Source organism: Pungitius pungitius, chromosome 9 (assembly GCF_949316345.1).
Source record: "Pungitius pungitius chromosome 9, fPunPun2.1, whole genome shotgun sequence".
In the NCBI taxonomy this organism is placed as follows: Eukaryota; Metazoa; Chordata; class Actinopteri; order Perciformes; family Gasterosteidae; genus Pungitius; species Pungitius pungitius.
In genome coordinates, this window is record NC_084908.1 from 11,883,140 (window position 1) to 11,902,225 (window position 19,086).

At 41.0% G+C, this 19,086-nt stretch overlaps 2 long non-coding RNA genes across 2 annotated transcripts; both read left to right on the plus strand.

The window, feature by feature from the left end:
- The first annotated feature begins 4,884 nt into the window (after positions 1–4,884).
- Positions 4,885–5,733, plus strand: LOC119218297 (uncharacterized). Its single transcript, XR_005120368.2, has 4 exons — positions 4,885–4,932; positions 5,051–5,121; positions 5,234–5,302; positions 5,422–5,733. It is a non-coding gene; the product is annotated as an uncharacterized LOC119218297 (long non-coding RNA).
- Positions 5,734–11,768: 6,035 nt separating this feature from the next.
- On the plus strand, positions 11,769–12,474 carry LOC134132687 (uncharacterized). Its single transcript, XR_009956863.1, has 4 exons — positions 11,769–11,861; positions 11,979–12,052; positions 12,165–12,233; positions 12,353–12,474. It is a non-coding gene; the product is annotated as an uncharacterized LOC134132687 (long non-coding RNA).
- Positions 12,475–19,086: the final 6,612 nt, after the last annotated feature.

Below are 19,086 nucleotides of genomic sequence, written 5' to 3' on the forward strand. Positions count from 1 at the left end.
GTTAACATTACAATACTCATCACTGTGGTCTTTATTCATGCCAAATGAATGAAAATAGCGACACATTGAAATTAAGTCTCTGATCCGTAGCCACTCCTTGAAAGGAAATTTCCTAATATTTGTAATTTACCAACAATAATGTGGCCAATGAGATGAGATCCTTTGACTGTATATAAGAACATTTAAACATTCAGAGCAACAACAACCTCCTCCACCATCTGCAAGACAGTTTGGGAGATTTGAAGGTAATAATAAAAATGATTTGTTTCTGTATTTTTAGTGTACGGTTGGTGGAGATTCAACTAATATTTTGGAAAAGCTGATTATCTGAGTCTTTGTCACTATTTTTTTGTCAGAGATCACTGTAATCATGCTGAAAGAAGTATTGGTGCTGGGATGCCTCCTGAGCCTCGTTCTGGCTCAGCCTGTAAGTGGAACAATCTCCTACTAAATATCAATACCACTGCTCTCGTATGCTGATACCAAGACTTTTATTGTGAGAGCATAATGAGGGAAATATTGAACATGTGGGTTTTCTACAGGCGGACATGGAGCACGAGCGACTTGCTCGGTCTAAGTCCAACTCCAACTCAAATTCCCATGAGGTGAGTACATGCTAAACCTCCTACAATACATTATTCAACACTTTATTGTTTTCAATGCAGATTACTGCAAAATCCCTCAACATGTCTCTGCTGTTTACTCACAATAAATCCCTCTGATTAATTTAAAGATAACCACCACCCGGTCGACGGCCACCACCCAGTCTACAACAACAACCCAACTTACAGCCAACCAACAACTGATCCAGAGCATTCTTTCCCTCTTGGCGCTCCTCGGGCAAAGATAACCTGCTACAGCTACTAATGTCTGAGTGTTGAAAAACATCCCCTCATTCTCTTTGGCATTTAACAAATAAACTTCATGAATGCAAGTCCTTGACCAAATAAGTTTGTTCTTCTTTTTGACATTATTGACACTGTGTACAGAGTACTCAAAATGTGAATTATCATCACTATTATGAAACCATCATCATTAGTTATCTTCCTGACAAGCACCTTAAATGAATATCAATCATGAAGAAACACAAGAGAGTAATTTGTTCTCCCAATTTAATGTATTTTGTTGACCATTGTAACGTTCTTTGTTGAAGAATTATCTAACAATTACCTCTCTTTAATGGTTTTCTCGCCAATATCTAAGAATATTTCAAATATTTTCATTTTGAGCCATCAGTTATTCTTAGGTTGTTTCCATGTACAAAAAAACAAGAGTGATGAAATTCTATTCTAATTCTAATCCTTAGCTCAATTTTCATTACTTCAACAAAAAAGACACTAACTGATGATAAGTTTTAGTATTCATTAATTAATTTCTAAAATCAAATTCTCCCACCGTCACAACTTTGATCCATTACTCTATTTCATATAAACAGATCAATGTATTTTCAACAATCATAAAAGGTAAAATTATTGCAAATTAGTCTTCCATTTTTTTTACATTGCTTTTTGAATAAAAATAGATAAGAAAATGTAATGGATAAACTTGTTTAATTAACAAGGTGACTCCTTTCATTCTTTGATGAGCTCTGTGAAACACCTGCTCCACGTGAGTGAAAAGGACATTTTCATAATTAGATGGGACAACAAGTTTCACCATTCTCTCCCAGCCACAGACTTGCTTACAGCCCATCTTACAATGGTAAAACCTTTCCCTTTCCCCTACCTACCGTTCAATAAACCCATTGATTGACCACCAGTCACATGATCACAACTGTATTCAACAATGAATGCTGATTGTTTGGACATCTCAGCTGAGGGGTGACAGGGATGCATGAAGTACGCCACAAATATTTTATCCCAGGTGAATTGCAAGAGAGGACATGAAGTTGTGCCATTAATAATAGTAGCTATACTCAACATCCCTTTAGTGAATATGTACATGTTGTATTGTATTACTGGAATGGCTTCAGTTTCATTTGGAGCCTTTGGATTTAGTCAATAAAAAAACCTTGACGCACATTGCCCCACATTTGATAGATTTCCCTGAAATTCTCTGAGGTGGAATTAATCAAAGCATTAAAGAAGTGACTTAATTTCCATGTGTCGCTATTTTCATTAATTTGGCATGAATAAAGACCACAGTGATGAGTATTGTAATGTTAACAAGTGTTCGTTTTTGGACACAAATGTCAGTAATCTGGGAAACAAATTGTTGCTGTAATGTTTGGATTTATTTCTCTGTTTTGGATGTTTTTCCCTTTTTGATTTAAGCTAAATGTTGGTAACAATAACTGAATGAATAGTTTTGAATATATACCGTATTTATGTGTATATATATAACATCAATTTTACCGGTTGTAACTAAGATCAAACACATGATTAATGAAATGGATGAGAGCACCATTTCATAAGAACTAGGTTTTGTTTCCATTTCTGATCTGTAGCCACACCTTGAAAGGTGGAGATGAAAGATTTCCTAATATTTGCATTTCCCAACAATACTGTTGGCCAATGAGATGAAATCCGATCCTTGGACTCTATATAAGAACATCCCAACCTTCAGGGCAACAAAAACCTCCTCCATCATCTGCAAGACAGTCTGCTGAAGTTGTGAAGACTTGAAGGTAATATTATGAATGTTATGTTTCTGTATTTTCTCTGTGAGGTTGATGGTGAGTTTGCTGGTATTTTGGAATAATAGCTGTTCATCCAATAGAGTCTTTACTATTTTATTTTTGTCAGAAGAGATCACTGTAATCATGCTGAAAGAAGTATTGGTGCTGGGATGCCTCCTGAGCCTCGTTCTGGCTCAGCCTGTAAGTGTATCAATCTCCTACTAAATATCAATACCACTGCTCTTGTATGCTGACACCAAGACTTTTATTGTGACAGCATAATGAAGCAAATATTGAACTTGTGTGTTTTCTACAGGCGGACATGGAGCACAAACGACTTGCTCGGTCAAACTCCGGCTCCAACTCTAACTCAAATTCCAATGAGGTGAGTACTATCTAAACCTCCTACAATACATTATTCAACATTTAATTGTTGTCCATGCGGATTACTGCAAAATCCCTCAACATGTCTCTGCTCTGTGCTCACAATCCCTCTGATTAATTTGAAGATAACCACCACCCGGTCTACGGCCACCACCCAGTCTACCACAACAACCCAACTTACAGCCAACCAACAACTGATCCAGAGCATTCTTTCCCTCTTGGCGCTCCTCGGGCAAAGATAACCTGCTACAGCTACTAATGTCTTAGTGTTGAAAATCCTCCCCTCATTCTCTGTGGCATTTAACAAATAAACTTCATGAATGCAAGTCCTTGACCAAATAAGTTTGTTCTTTTAATAATTGACATTATTGACACTGTGTACAGATTTCCCATCAAAAACATGTGAATTATTATATTGACCATTTTCATCAGTTATCACCCCGGTTACCCCCCTCAAATGAATGTCAATCGTGAAGTAACACAAGAGACTACTTTGTTTTCCAATTTAATATATTTTGTTGACCATAGCAACGTTCTTTGTTGAAGAATTAACTAACAATTACTTCTCTCATGGTTTTCACCACCCTGTTTCACCTGTTAGTAATGTTAGGTGGTTCCCATGTACAAAAAAAACAGAATTGATGAAATTCTATTCCAAATATATTCATTAGCTCACTCTTCATTTCTTAAAAAAATAGACACTAAATGATCACAAGTTTCAATATTCAAGATTTTTTTCTCACTCAGTCTACCTACATCACAACTCCATTTCAAACAAACAGCTCAACACATAATCAACAACCATAAAAGGCAAATTGTTGCAAATTATTCTTCAAATTTCCATGTTGTTCTTCACCTAAAAACATGAAAATGTAATGCATCAAAAGGCTATTTCAACAAAGTGCCTCCTTTCATTCTTTGATGAGCTCTGTGAGACATCTGCTCCACGTGAGTGAAAAGGACATTTTCATAATTAGATGGGACAACAAGTTTCACCATTCTCTCCCAGCCACAGACTTGCTTACAGCCCATCCTACACTGGTAAAACATCCCCTTTTTCCCTACCTACCGTTCAATAAACCCATTGATAAAGGATTTTCAACATAAAAATTGAAGATTTTTGACCACCAGTCACATGATCACAACTGTATTCAACAATGAATGCTGATTGTTTGGACATCTCAGCTGAGGGGTGACAGGGATGCATGAAGTACGCCACAAAGATTTGATCCCAGGTGAAATGCAAGAGAGGACATGAAGTTGTGCTATTAATAATAGTAGCTATACTGAACATCCCTTTAGTGAATATGTACATGTTGTATTGTATTACTGGAATGGCTTCAGTTTAATTTTGAGCCTTTGGATTTAGTCAATAAAAAAACCTGGACGCACATTGCCGCACATTTGATAGATTTCCCTGAAATTTGCTGAGGTGGAACTAATCAAAGCATTAAAGAAGTGACTTAATTTCAATGTGTCGCTATTTTCATTAAAGACCACAGTGATGAGTATTGTAATGTTAACAAGTGTTCATTTTTGGACACAAATGTCAGTAATCTGGGAAACAAAATGTTGCTGTAATGTTGGAAACAACAACTGAATCAATGGTTTTGAATTTATACCGTATTTATGTATATATATATATAACATCAATTTTACCGGTTGTAACTAAGATTAAACACATGATTAATGAAATGGATGAGAGCACCATTTCATAAGAACTAGGTGTTGTTTCCGTTTCTGATCTGTAGCCACACCTTGAAAGGTGGAGATGAAAGATTTCCTAATATCTGCATTTCCCAACAATACTGTTGGCAAATGAGATGAAATCCGGTCCTTTGACTGTATATAAGAACATCTCAACATTCAGAGCAACAAAAACCTCCTCCATCATCTGCAAGACAGTCGGCTGAAGTTGTGAAGACTTGAAGGTAATATTATGAATCTCATGTTTCTGTATTTTCTCTGTTAGGTTAATGGTGAGTTTGCTGATATTTTGGAATAAAAGCTAGTTATCTGAACAAGTCTTTGTGACTTTCTTTTTGTCAGAGATCACTGTAATCATGCTGAAAGAAGTATTGGTGCTGGGATGCCTCCTGAGCCTCGTTCTGGCTCAGCCTGTAAGTGTATCAATCTCCTACTAAATATCAATACCACTGCTCTCGTATGCTGACACCATGACTTTTGTGACAACATAATGAAGCAAATATTGAACATGTGGGTTTTCTACAGTGGGACATGGAGCACAAACGACTTGCTCGGTCTGACTCCGGTTCTAACTCTAACTCAAATTCCAATGAGGTGAGTATTTAACCCTTCTACAATACGTTATTCAACGCTCCTGAGGGAGAATTACTGTAAAAATCCATAGAAACCCCTCTGCTGTTTATTGACAGTGAATACTTGTGATTTTCTGAAAGGTTTCCACACCAGTAGTCAACCAGCTTTTTCAGCAACAGTTGCTCCAGCTCCTTCTGAACCTCCTCAGCCAACGATTGACCACTCCTGCCACCACTCCTGCAACAACCACAACTGCAGCTACAACTACTGCAGCAACTAATACACCTGCAAGAACAAGCTAAGCTAAAGAGCTTTAGTCTGCATATCAGCTCGGTTGGACAATGTCTCAACCACAGAGTTTTCACGAATTATTCTTTAATTGTGTTTATTCTCTGTGTAATCTGCTGAATAAAACTCATTCTTTGAAATAATCAACACGATTATTTTGCTTTTCTTAAAATCCTCATTAGAAAAATTAATACAACTGTTTATAGAGGTGTGTATAATAGAACGTCTTATAGATTGATGAATAAATAAAGACATGCACGCTTCCCCTATTCCCAACTCACGTCAGTGTCGGACTCTTTTTGTACATGGTTCCGACCATTGATAAAAAGTAAAATCCCACAATGACAGAAGATTGATGACTGAGTCTGTTAAAAGTAACCACAAATTTAGACACCCTCAGTGGCTGCTATTTCTGTACTGTCCTAATTATTTGGTTCAAGGACAGAAGCTCTTTTCTTTGTTTCTTATTCTTGTTGAATTAGGAGCTGAACTTGATCCCCGTCTTTTGTAAAGGATCAATCACTTGACTTTATACCGATTCCATCCGTCTTTGTTACAAAGAATTGACCTTAAAATCCTGCTGTTAGTTTATAAAGCCCTGAATGGGTCAGGCCAACGTACATTTCTGATCTGCTGATACGTTATGACCCGCATGAACCCTCAGGTCGTGTGGAACTGGTTTACTTTCGGTTCCCAGAGTCAGAACTAAACATGGAGAAGCAGCGTTTAGTTTTTCTGCTCCACATATCTGGAACAACATCTGCTGAGACCCTCAGCTCCTTTAAATCCAGATTAGAGACTTTTCTGTTTGATGCTGCCTTGTAATTTACTGTTTCCGCAATTCAGAATCATTAAAGAAATTCTTAAATTATACTGCACATTTATTTCTATTTTAAATCTTTTAACGTCTTTTTCATGGTTAGGTTAATTATTAGTCAAAATGTAGAGGTGATCGAACCTTTCGTTATATAAAGGCTCTTTTGATACATACAAACATAATTATTTATTGCCATTGTTTTGGTGCAACCCTTTTGTGAGGTTACTACTGTCAGGGTCCCACCTTCACTGACACTCACTCCACCCACTCATTCACATTCCTTATCACCCAACCTCTCTGCCAATCACTATCGCCACAGTACTGATTACACGCACCTGCACGTCATTACGCCATGTCACCAGTTCACCACCTGCACCTCATCAGTCACCACCTTTATAAACCTTGGATAAACCTGAGAGCACTCATCGAATAACCTTCTTATCTATTAAAGTTCTGCTCTGCCGGATCCTTTTGTTAAATAAACTAACTTCCACTAACTCCAGTCAGTCTCCTGGTCATTTCGTGACAACTACTTAACCATCTTTTAACAAATTGCTATTTGTGTGAGTAAATGCCAAAGGAAAGCCTGTCAATAAGTATTCATTCATTGGTTGTAACTGTCTCTGTATAAGAATATCAGCCTAAAACTAATGAGTTGATAATATCAGCCTGACATTTTCCGATCTGGTGGTTCTTCTGTTTCTATTTCTGTGTGTGTGTGTGTCATTGTGTGGGTGTGGTTTGGCTCTTGCCTCCCAGCCCTAAACACACATTAATCGCATCATTGATCCTTTCAGTCTACTCACCTGCCTCATCACCTAATCAGTATTGCATTATTTCAACCTCGACTTTTGAAAAATCCAGTGTCAATTACTATTTGGAAACAATGTGGTGAGGTTTCTTTGTGTTTTGTAACCTCAACTGATTCCAGCCTGGTCTCACAATGAACTTTAAGACTTCACCAACCGGTCAGTGTCCTGTGTTTGGGTTCATTCCTATGACACAGCAACCATGGAATCCATTTAGTGAGGATTCCTGTGAATTGCTGGTGAATTGCAAGAGAGGAGATCCAGGTGGGAAGTTAATAAGAGTACCTATACTGTACATCCCTTTAGTGAATAGGGGTCACGGTATCGGGCGGCAAAAGATCCACGCGCAGAGCGAAGTAAAAAAAAATAATGGTTTTAATGTTCAACAGAAACAGCGAGAAGAGCTTGATGGGACAAAAATAGAACAAAAATTCATTCTCTAGGAGACCAGCTAGGCGAAAGGCAGAACAAAAAATAATCCTCTGTGCAGGGGAATCTCCTCCTTGAAGAGGGAAGCTCGATAGGAGCCCGTAGGATGCAGCTCACCGCGGCACGATGCTGGAGACCGGACGAGCAGCGCTTGGCTGTGCGCAAAACAAAAGTGGTTTTGAGGCTGCTGGACAGGACAAGGGCTAGACATACAACAATAATCCGACAAGACACAAAGGGAACACATGCAAGATATAGACAGGGGGATTAGACATGACGAGAAACAGGTGTAACAGCAAACGGCGCGGGCACTGATTGAAATGAGCGGCAGGTGGTTGGAAAGGCTATGCGAGAAGTGGGTGTGTGCGCTAAGGTGAGACTAATGGGCAAATGAGTGTGTCAGTGAATGAATATGGCAGAGGGGAAGAGAGAGACACCCGGATCCTGACAATAGGTTCAGTTTTGAGTTGTGTCACTGGATCCCGATTAGTTTTATTTTGCATTTCGATTTACTATTCGATTTACTACATACAAAACGAAGAAAAAAATGTGATGCATTTTGCAAAGTTTTTTCAAAACAGTTTTAGCTCCGTGGAGGCTCGGCAATAGAGGGCAATGGGGCAACGCGCCTGGAGCACCGCTCCTTGACCCCCCCCCCCCACCAAAAGAAGAATCAATAAGATTCAATTATTCAAAATTCAATATATATATATATATTTGTACCCAGCAGTATTTGTAAAATATTGTAGTGTGTCTGAAGTTCCAAAATGTATGTGGTTCTGTTACTGTTAGTGTTGCTTGGGCCAGGGTTGGGGTGCCGCCCCTTCCGGGGTTTTGGGCGCGAATGTTGGGGGTCGGGTGTGTTGGAAGACCTGTGTTTGGTTGGTGAGAAGCAGAATAAACCCAATTCATCATAAACTTGGCTCCTTATTGGCACGGAACGTTAAAATATGATATCTTCCCGAAATATGTTTTCCAGCATGTCCAATTGCACAGCCAATTGCTGATTAAATAAACAAATGTTTGAGGTACAATTTTGCCATTCAGCTTCCTTGAATAGACTGAGACTGGGGTAACATTTGTTTTGCCCCAAATGTTCTCGTCAAGGCTGACAGGCGGATGACATTCTGGAGCACAGATTTTATCACCAATAAAAGAGACGATTGACATATATACAATACATATTATATGCTAATAATTTATATTTGATGTACATATTCTGCTTTACTGAGTTGCTTTTGAGGGTGACAGGAATATAAAATAATGGGAAATAATGAACAATTTTATGAACTCAAAATTGTGAAGAAATGAAAAATTGTCAATAGAGCACCGTCTCATATGATCTGTAGCCACACCTTGAAAGGTGGAGCTGAAAGATTTCCTAATATCTGCATTTCCCAACAATTCTGTTGGCCAATGAGATGAAATCCAGTCCTTGGACTGTATATAAGAACATCTCAACATTCAGAGCAACAAAAACCTCCTCCATCATCTGCAAGACAGTCTGCTGAAGTTGTGAAGACTTGAAGGTAATATTATGAATCTCATGTTTCTGTATTTTCTTTTTGAGGTTGATGGTGAGTTTGCTGGTATTTTGGAATAAAAGCTGTTCATCCAATAGAGTCTTTACTATTTTATTTTTGTCAGAAGAGATCACTGTAATCATGCTGAAAGAAGTATTGGTGCTGGGATGCCTCCTGAGCCTCGTTCTGGCTCAGCCTGTAAGTGGAACAATCTCCTACTAAATATAAATACCACTGCTCTTGTATGCTGACACCATGACTTTTATTGTGAGAGCATAATGAAGCAAATATTGAACTTGTGTGTTTTCTACAGGCGGACATGGAGCACAAACGACTTGCTCGGTCAAACTCCGGCTCCAACTCTAACTCAAATTCCAATGAGGTGAGTACTATCTAAACCTCCTACAATACATTATTCAACATTTAATTGTTGTCCATGCGGATTACTGCAAAATCCCTCAACATGTCTCTGCTCTGTGCTCACAATCCCTCTGATTAATTTGAAGATAACCACCACCCGGTCTACGGCCACCACCCAGTCTACCACAACAACCCAACTTACAGCCAACCAACAACTGATCCAGAGCATTCTTTCCCTCTTGGCGCTCCTCGGGCAAAGATAACCTGCTACAGCTACTAATGTCTGAATGTCTGAATGTTGAAAAATATCACCTCATTCTCTGTGGCATTTAACAAATAAACTTCATGAATGCAAGTCCTTGACCAAATATGTTTGTTCTTGTAATAATTAACATTATTGACACTGTGTACAGATTTCCCATCAAAAACATGTGAATCATCAGCATTATTATATTGACCATTTTCATCAGTTATCACCCCGGTTACCCCCCTCAAATGAATGTCAATCGTGAAGTAACTCGGGCCGGGACTCGATTAAAAATATTAATCTAATTAATTAGAGGCTTTGTAATTAATTAATCGAAATTAATCACATATATTATACATACAAATATTTGACCTGAGAACAGTGAGATGTCATTTTTTTCCACATGGATTTTTATTTTTGTTCAACCAATTCCAGTGTAGCAATAGCATATTTAGAAATATAGTACTTTCAGAAATTCAGGTAGCCTATAGGTAAGTAGACCTTCTGTAAACTAGGTTTTTTTTAAGTAGACCAATACTTTCAAGTACATTCAGAACATTGGTTATTTTTTCATACGTGGACTTAGTTACCCTGGTCCTTAAACTAGTCATCTGGTGCAGTGTGGGTTGGGTGTGGGTCCTTGTACTCGGGTCGGGCTAACGTCCACGCTAGCTGCTAATTGTTTTGCGTTGAGGTGATACTTGAGGCTCGATGTGAATTCCTTGTTGCACAGCTTGCACACAACCATGCTCTTATCGACGCTTCCATCCGTGTGTTTATTATAATAAAATGTCCCATTCACGGGGCCAACCGACACGGTCTCGTCAGCTTCTTCGTTCATGTTCACTGTGGTTTGTTGTTGTCTGAAGTCATGAACGCTAGTTGATGCTCCAGTATAATCGGTCCGCCGAAACTCATCCAGTGAGAAACGTTCCGCGGTGAAAAAAAATAAGTGTAAAAATGCGTAAAAAATGTTTAATGTGTTATTTTTTGTGTAATTATTAATCTTAATTCACATTGTAATTAATTAATCGTAATTATTACATTGACTACATTGTTTTCCAATTTAATTTATTTTGTTGACCATTTCAACGTTCTTTGTTGAAGAATTAACTAACAATTACTTCTCTCATGGTTTTCACCACCCTGTTTCACCTGTTAGTAATGTTAGGTGGTTCCCATGTACAAAAAAAACAGAATTGATGAAATTCTATTCCAAATATATTCATTAGCTCACTCTTCATTTCTTAAAAAAATAGACAATAAATGATCACAAGTTTCCATATTCTTTTCTCACTCAGTCTACCAAATCACAACTCCATTTCAATCAGGAATCAGGAAACAAACAGCTCAACACATAATCAACAACCATAAAAAGGCAAATTGTTGCAAATTAGTCTTCAAATTTCCATGTTGTTCTTCACCTAAAAACATGAAAATGTAATGGATCAAAAGGCTATTTCAACAAAGTGCCTCCTTTCATTCTTTGATGAGCTCTGTGAAACATCTGCTCCACGTGAGTGAAAAGGACATTTTCATAATTAGATGGGACAACAAGTTTCACCATTCTCTCCCAGCCACAGGCTTGCTTACAGCCCATCCTACATTGGTAAAACCTCCCGTTTTTCCCAACCTACCGTTCAATAAACCCATTGGTAAAGGATTTTCAACCAAAGGTTGAAGATTTTTGACCACCAGTCCCATGATCACGACTGTATTCAACAATGAATGCTGATTGTTTGGGCATCTCAGCTGAGGTGTGACAGGGATGCATTTGGACCGTATATACCGCATACCGTATACATTTATATATATATATATATCATCAATTTTTCCGGTTGTAACTAAGATTAAACACATGATTAATGAAATGGATGAGAGCACAATTTCATAAGAAGTAGGTGTTGTTTCCATTTCTGATCTGTAGCCACACCTTGAAAGGTGGAGATTGAAGATTTCCTAATATTTGCATTTCCCAACAATACTGTTGGCAAATGAGATGAATACCGGTCCTTGGACTACATATAAGAACATCTCAACCTTCAGAGCAACAAAAACCTCCTCCATCATCTGCAAGACAGTCGGCTGAAGTTGTGAAGACTTGAAGGTAATATTATGAATCTCATGTTTCTGTATTTCCTCTGTTAGGCAATGGTGAGTTTGCTGATATTTTGGAATAAAAGCTAGTTATCTGAACAAGTCTTTGTGACTTTCTTTTTGTCAGAAGAGATCACTGTAATCATGCTGAAAGAAGTATTGGTGCTGGGATGCCTCCTGAGCGTCGTTCTGGCTCAGCCTGTAAGTGTATCAATCTCCTACTAAATATCAATACCACCGCTCTCGTATGCTGACACCATGACTTTTGTGACAACATAATGAAGCAAAAATTGAACATGTGGGTTTTCTACAGTGGGACATGGAGCACAAACGACTTGCTCGGTCTGACTCCGGTTCTAACTCTAACTCAAATTCCAATGAGGTGAGTATTTAACCCTTCTACAATACGTTATTCAACGCTCCTGAGGGGGAATTACTGTAAAAATTCATATAAACTCTACTGCTGTTTATTGACAGAGAATACTTGTGATTTTCTGAAAGGTTTCCACACCAGTAGTCAACCAGCTTTTTCAGCAACAGTTGCTCCAGCTCCTTCTGAACCTCCTCAGCCAACGATTTACCACTCCTGCCACCACTCCTGCAACAACCACAACTGCAGCTACAACTACTGCAGCAACTAATACACCTGCAAGAACAAGCTAAGCTAAAGAGCTTTAGTCTGCATATCAGCTCGGTTGGACAATGTCTCAACCACAGAGTTTTCACATGAATTATTCTTTAATTGTGTTTATTCTCTGTGAAATCTGCTGAATAAAACTCATTCTTTAAAATAATCAACATAATTGTTTTGCTTTTCTTAAAATCCTCATGAGAAAAATGAATACAACTGTTTATAGAGGTGTGTATCATAGAACGTCTTATACAGTGTTGTGCCTTAACGCGTTCATTGAACTCGTTCATATTTTGAGCGAACGTGAACTGAACGTACTGTATTAATGCCCGATGAACGTTACTGTGAACTCGTTCATTCTGGTGTCTATGAACGGCGCGTTCTTTCAGGTTAACGTTGTTCAATGGGATGCCAGATTTCTATAGAAAACGCACCCTAAACTCGCCTTAATAAGTAGCGGAAACACCCAATCTGGCAACACCGCGCATGCGTCATCAAAAAAAAAGAAATGCATGGAGGCGGCGTATAATTTAAATGAGTTATATGAAGTTACTGACAAGGTCGGTGAGGATGGGACAAATCTGACCTTTCTTTGCAAACATTTGCACCTTAATGATAACTGTTGTGTTTTTATTCCTTATTTAAACAAGACCATTCAAGCAGCATGTGTGTGTGCTGCTAGTGTGGAGTGAATATACAGCAACATTAAAGCAACAATGGGGAAATGCTGTCCCCTCAATGCTAATGTAAACCCTAGTTGGATAAGGATTCAAAATTGGATATGAAGATTAAATCTGATGCAAAGCTTCAGTGTTAAAACTGATAAAATAATTGCTGTCTGTGGTTCTATATGGGCTGTGGCAATGATTTAGAAAAATAATAGCTCGCAGCAACTTATGGAAAAAAAATAACTGAACTAGTTCGAATTGTGAACTAAGTTCAAAGATTTTGAAGTTTGAACTATGAACTGAACTAGTTCATTATAAAATTTGTGAACTGAACGTTGAACTAGTTCATGTAGAAAGTGAACTTTCCCATGAACTTTCCCAACTTCATTCCCAGTTTAGGGTGCGTTTTCTATAGAAATCTGGCATCCCATTGAACAACGTTAACCTGAAAGAACGCGCCGTTCATAGACACCAGAATGAACGAGTTCACAGTAACGTTCATCGGGCATTAATACAGTACGTTCAGTTCACGTTCGCTCAAAATATGAACGAGTTCAATGAACGCGTTAAGGCACAACACTGTATAAGACGTTCTATGATACACACCTCTATTATCCAACCAGTGTTTACATTAGCATTGAGGGAACAGCATTTCCCCATTATTGCTTTAATGTTGCTGTCCATTCACTCCACACTAGCAGCAGCTGCAGCGTTCACCCCTACAGTACATTCTCAAACACATGCTGTATTTTATAAATAAGGAATAAAAACACAACAGTTATCATTAAGGTGCAAATGTTTGCAAAGAAAGGTCAGATTCCTCCCATCCTCACCGACCTTGTCAGTAACTTCATAAAACTCATTTAAATTATTATACACCGCCTCGCAGCTGTCGCCTCCATCCATTTCTTTTTTTTTTGATGACGCATGCGCAGCGCGACACTGGTGGCTGGTGTTGCCAGATTGGGTGTTTTTCCGGTACTTATTAAGGCGCGTTTACGGTGTGTTTTCTATATAAATCTGGCACCCTATTTAAACGATGATAACCTGAAAGAACGTGCCGTTCATAGAGACCAGAATGAACGAGTTCACAGTAACGTTCATCGGGCATTAATACAGTACGTTCAGTTCACGTTCGCCCAAAATATGAACGAGTTCATGAACTATCGTTCAATGAACGCTTTCAGGCACAACACTGCTATAGTGGACACTATTCTTTCTGGGGTCAGGGCAAAACATTGACCTAAAATGTAACATGATCAATATTGGTGAACAGAAACATACAATCAAAGAACGTCTCCGGTTACGTATGTAACCGTAGTTCCCTGAAGTTAACAAGACGCTGTGTAAAAACACTGTGGGAACGCCGTCATGAAGCACGTGTGAAATCTAACCAATGGAGAGCTGGTACGTCATAGGCGGGCGACGCCGGGACCAGGACGCTATAAAGGGACCCGAAAGGCAGGACCTCATCATCTCTGAAAGGCCGAATCAAGTGCCAAGCCGGGAGTATGGCAAGTTTACGCAGCTTGAGTTCCCTTCAGGGAACTACAGTTACATGCACTCAGACGAGAGCACCTGCGCTCCAGGCGTAGAGTTAAGGTCTAGGCGATAAAATCTCACGAACGTGTGGGGAGAGGACCCGCCTGCCGCCATGCAAACGTCGTGTAGCGATACTTTTCCCGACAAAAGGGCTTTATGAGCCGCCATACCCCTGGTAAAATGGGCGCGGACAGCCAAAGGTGCTTGCTGACCGGCCGATTCATAAGCAAGTGTGATGGCCTCAAACACCCACTTGCTCATCCTCTGCTTAGTCACCGGTCCGCCAGTATTGGGAGGCCCGAAGCACACAAACAGCTGTTTGGAGAGCCTACACAGGGCGGTCCTGCGGACGTACAGGTCTAGGGCTCTGACTGGGCAGAGGAGGTTAAGCTTCGCCTGGTCCGACGTCTGGAACGGGGGAGGACAGAAAGCCTGCAGCACAATAGGCCCGACCGTAGCGGACGGGACCTTAGGAATATAGCCGGGGGAAGGTAGTAAGAACGCCTTCACCATACCGGGTGCAAATTCCAAGCACGATGGGGCCACGAAGAGGGCTTGCATATCTCCAACTCTTTTGAGGGACGAAATAGCAAGGAGGAAGAGGGTCTTAAGAGCCACATACTTCACTGCGCCCTCTGCCATGGCCTCGAAGGGAGCACCGGAGAGACCCTCTAGTACAATGGCCCAGGACGGAACTCTAGTGCTGGCTGCTGGCCTCTGATAATCAAAAGCTTCTTCGTAATGCTGAGTTAGAGAATCTTTGCCCTGTTTTGCTGAAGATTTCAAAGTCAGAGACCAAGCAGGATGTGCCGAGCAAGGCCGAGACAGTTTGACAGGATGGGGGTTTGCTGTCTGGACATGATTTAAAGAGTTGGGACCGACACGGACGAACAGAAGTTTCTCTGGGTGTATTGATAAGAAGATCAGTTTCTGTCCTGACTGAGGAAGCAATGTCAGCGAGTCAACCAGCAGATGTGCCAGATTAGGGGGGAAATTCACACCACTATCCAACATAAACACTCTGTTCATTGTTTACTTAAGTCAGGAGTTCTGGACATTGAATGTGACCGGATCTTTAGATGCAGGGGGTGGAAGATCCTCCCCTACGCCAGCTTAGGGCCAATAGGAATTGCTCCTGCCTTTGCAAACGCAGCGCTTATACTTGACCTGTGATCTGACGAATAAATCTACCAGAACGAGAGAAGTTGTTTGGCTGAATTCTTCCAGACGTCCCCATCCAGGCTTCCAATTTTTGAACACGTGCCTCGTTCGCTCCTTCTCTTTTTAAATTATCTAACACCTTAGCCTCAGGGTGCCACGAAGGAAGCGGGATACCAGTGGGTGTCTCCCCAGAGAACGCCCATCTAGTGGGGCATGGGTTGCCGACAGGGCCGCCACATATACCTTGATGGTGGACGGGGATAAACCTGTGGCAAAACGCTCCTGCAGGAACTCTAGTACTGAACCGACTGGGCAGTTAACTGGGTCCAGCTGTCGTTGCCCACACCAAGTGGCAAAGAGCCTCCATCTACCGGCATACGCCTTCCTCGTGGCGGGGGCTCTGGAGTGGAGGATGGTCTCCACGATCTCGGTCCTAAGAGGCGGGTCCCCTCGAGGGCCACGCCGATGGTTTCCATAGCTCAAGGCGAGGGTAAACGATGGACCCCGACGCCTGAGACAGCAGGTCCACCCTGATGGGAGTCTCCAACGGAGGACCTGCGAGGAGTGACAAATGGTCCGCGAACCATACTAGGGCCGGCCAGAGCGGGGCTACTACCACCGTCCTGACGGACCTTCTCCAGAACCCCTGGGAGCAGAGCAACCGGGGAAAAGGCGTACAGACATGACCTCGGCCATGCCTGCACCTGCAGTGCAGGATGCGCAAGGACAGTGAGCGGTCTCTTTGAAGGCAAACAGGTCTGCCTCGGTAAGACCAACACCTTGATGTTGGGCCGCCAGCCGCTCGGATGGCGTTAGAATCAACCAGTCGTCTATGTAGTTCAATGGTGCCAGAGCAGCGTCCACGCATTTTGTAAACATACGGGGTGAGAGGGCTAGGCCGAACGGAAGAGCCCGGTATTGGTAAGTCGTGGAAGGATGGGAATATGAAAGTAAGCACCTCAGCGTGGACGTCCGGGAAGAAAGAGGTACTCTACGGGAAGGCAGAAACCGTTCATGCAGCTTATCGGAAGCAGGAGGCTGCTGTTTACCCGCCGGCCAGCTGATATGAAACCTGTCAGCGGCTCGGGTGAGGACCTCCAGCAGTTCTTTGGCGGCAGCGGGGGAATGAGGCGCCTCAACGTCAGCCTCCGCTGCCTCTACGCTCACCACGTCCATCTCCTCGGAGCTGGAGGAACGTGAGAGCGGCGTCTCGTCCGGGGTGGAGGAAGCTGCCGAGCGTGCCTCCGACGCCGGAAACGAGCACGTGGGTCTCGCGGCGAAGGGCCGGGAAAGTCCTCAGCCATCCCGGAATCCTCCATGAGATCCATTTGTGATCCCAATGAACACATCCGGCGCTCTGCCTCAGCACGAGCTGGACCGGAGCCGGTGGGGAGCGCGCCTTATTGAGCCGTCCTCAGCGAAGAGGGCTCGACGGGAGAGACGGGAGTGCCATTACAGGCGCTCACAGTCTGCACAGCTAGCCCCCTCGAGGGCTAGCTGTGCAGACAACACACAGGCAGACAACACACAAGGCGTGCGAGTTACTGCCCGTAATGAAACGCGGGGGGACACACTGGACAAACTGCTCAGCCATTACTAAGTGGAAAAACTTCACACGCACTAGATGAAGGCACAGAGATGAATGGTCCTGCCTTTCGGGTCCCTTTATAGGTCCTGGTCGCGGCGTTGCCCGCCTATGACGTACCAGCTCGCCATTGGTTCGATCTGACACGTGCTTCATGACGAGGTCACGCAGAGGCGTTCCCACAGCGTTTTTACGCAGCTTGAGTTCCCTGAGAGGGAACAACATTTACAATAAGGAAATAAAATACTAAAAACAAAAACTTTTGTTTACCTAATCAACTCTAATTTCCTTTCTTATTATTGCTGCCTGAAGTTTCCTTTTGAATCACTTCCTTATCTTTTTTTAGAGTTAATTAACATAATAAACTACTTTGTTAACCCAATAAAGCTCTAAGACCTTGACTTCCCATCTTGACATTTCCAATTTATTATTAGAATTAGGCACAGACATTCCAGGCCGCAGTCTTTCTGCAACGTCTATTTGATGTCGTTTTTTTGACGATGAGATTGGTTTTATATTTTATCACAACCTTTTAAATATAGAGGTTGATTATGGAATACTGAACAGTGGAGACGGAAGCTTCTTAAAATCACTGGTAATATGTTCTTTGACTATGCCGAAGTTGATATTTCCATTTGAATTAGAGGTATAACCAATTGAATATCTCTTATTTCTGAATTGAGGTATTTAAGGTCCTGTCTGCAGCATTTTTTTGGCAGCCAGCGGTGAGGCTGCAGAATGCGACCAACAAACCTTTTCCCGTTTGCCAAGTGTAAAGACGTGTAGACGCTGATGCAATAAACATGAATGGCCTAGAGACAATAATTGATTTGTTCATTCTTGCTTTTTTTTTTAAATATGCCAATGCAACCCAGATGGTGACATGTGGTTCTCTCAATGCACAAAGTGCCCTAAACTTGCATTCTAAAGGCCATCTAGGGGCCACTCCTGTGGTTGCAGTCTATTAGAAAATGATGAAACTAATAATTGGTGGCACCTTCGATGCAGACAAACTTAAATTTACTGCAACTTTGGGGTTCAGCTTAACATACTCACTAAGTAGTAGCTATAACATTACGATAACATTACCACTTACTCTCCTTTTACATGGTTTATGGCATTCAACTTGAATGAGTTTCTCATAAGATTTACACTATTCTCAAAAATTTTACAACAAGAAAAAAATGCCATCAAAAGAATATTCATGGGTTCCTTGCGGAAAGAAACATTTTTTCCCCGAGAGCAAGAGTGACGACTCTTTAATAAATATAAAAAGACCTGGATAACAATTTAATTCTTCCTCTCAAAAGTTAAACTAGGAATACATTGAAACTATTTAGGTCAGGGTAATTCAAGAGCAAAAATATCTACCTGGTAAGAAGAAAAGAAGTCAAATTTGATTTATACAAATTGCCCTCTAATTTAATTTGATGATTCCCTATAAAAAAAATAATTTTAGTTCAGTGCTTTTCTGCGTAGCATGGCTGCACATGTGGAGCTTGAAGGTAATAAAACTCATCTTTTGTATGTTATAGTCTGCAGTTGCTATAATAATATCTTGTCATGTTGATTTACAATGTTGCTTTGTGGTTTCTTCTCTCCTCTTAAGCCAATCACTGTTAACAATGCATATAATATTCCAATTGTT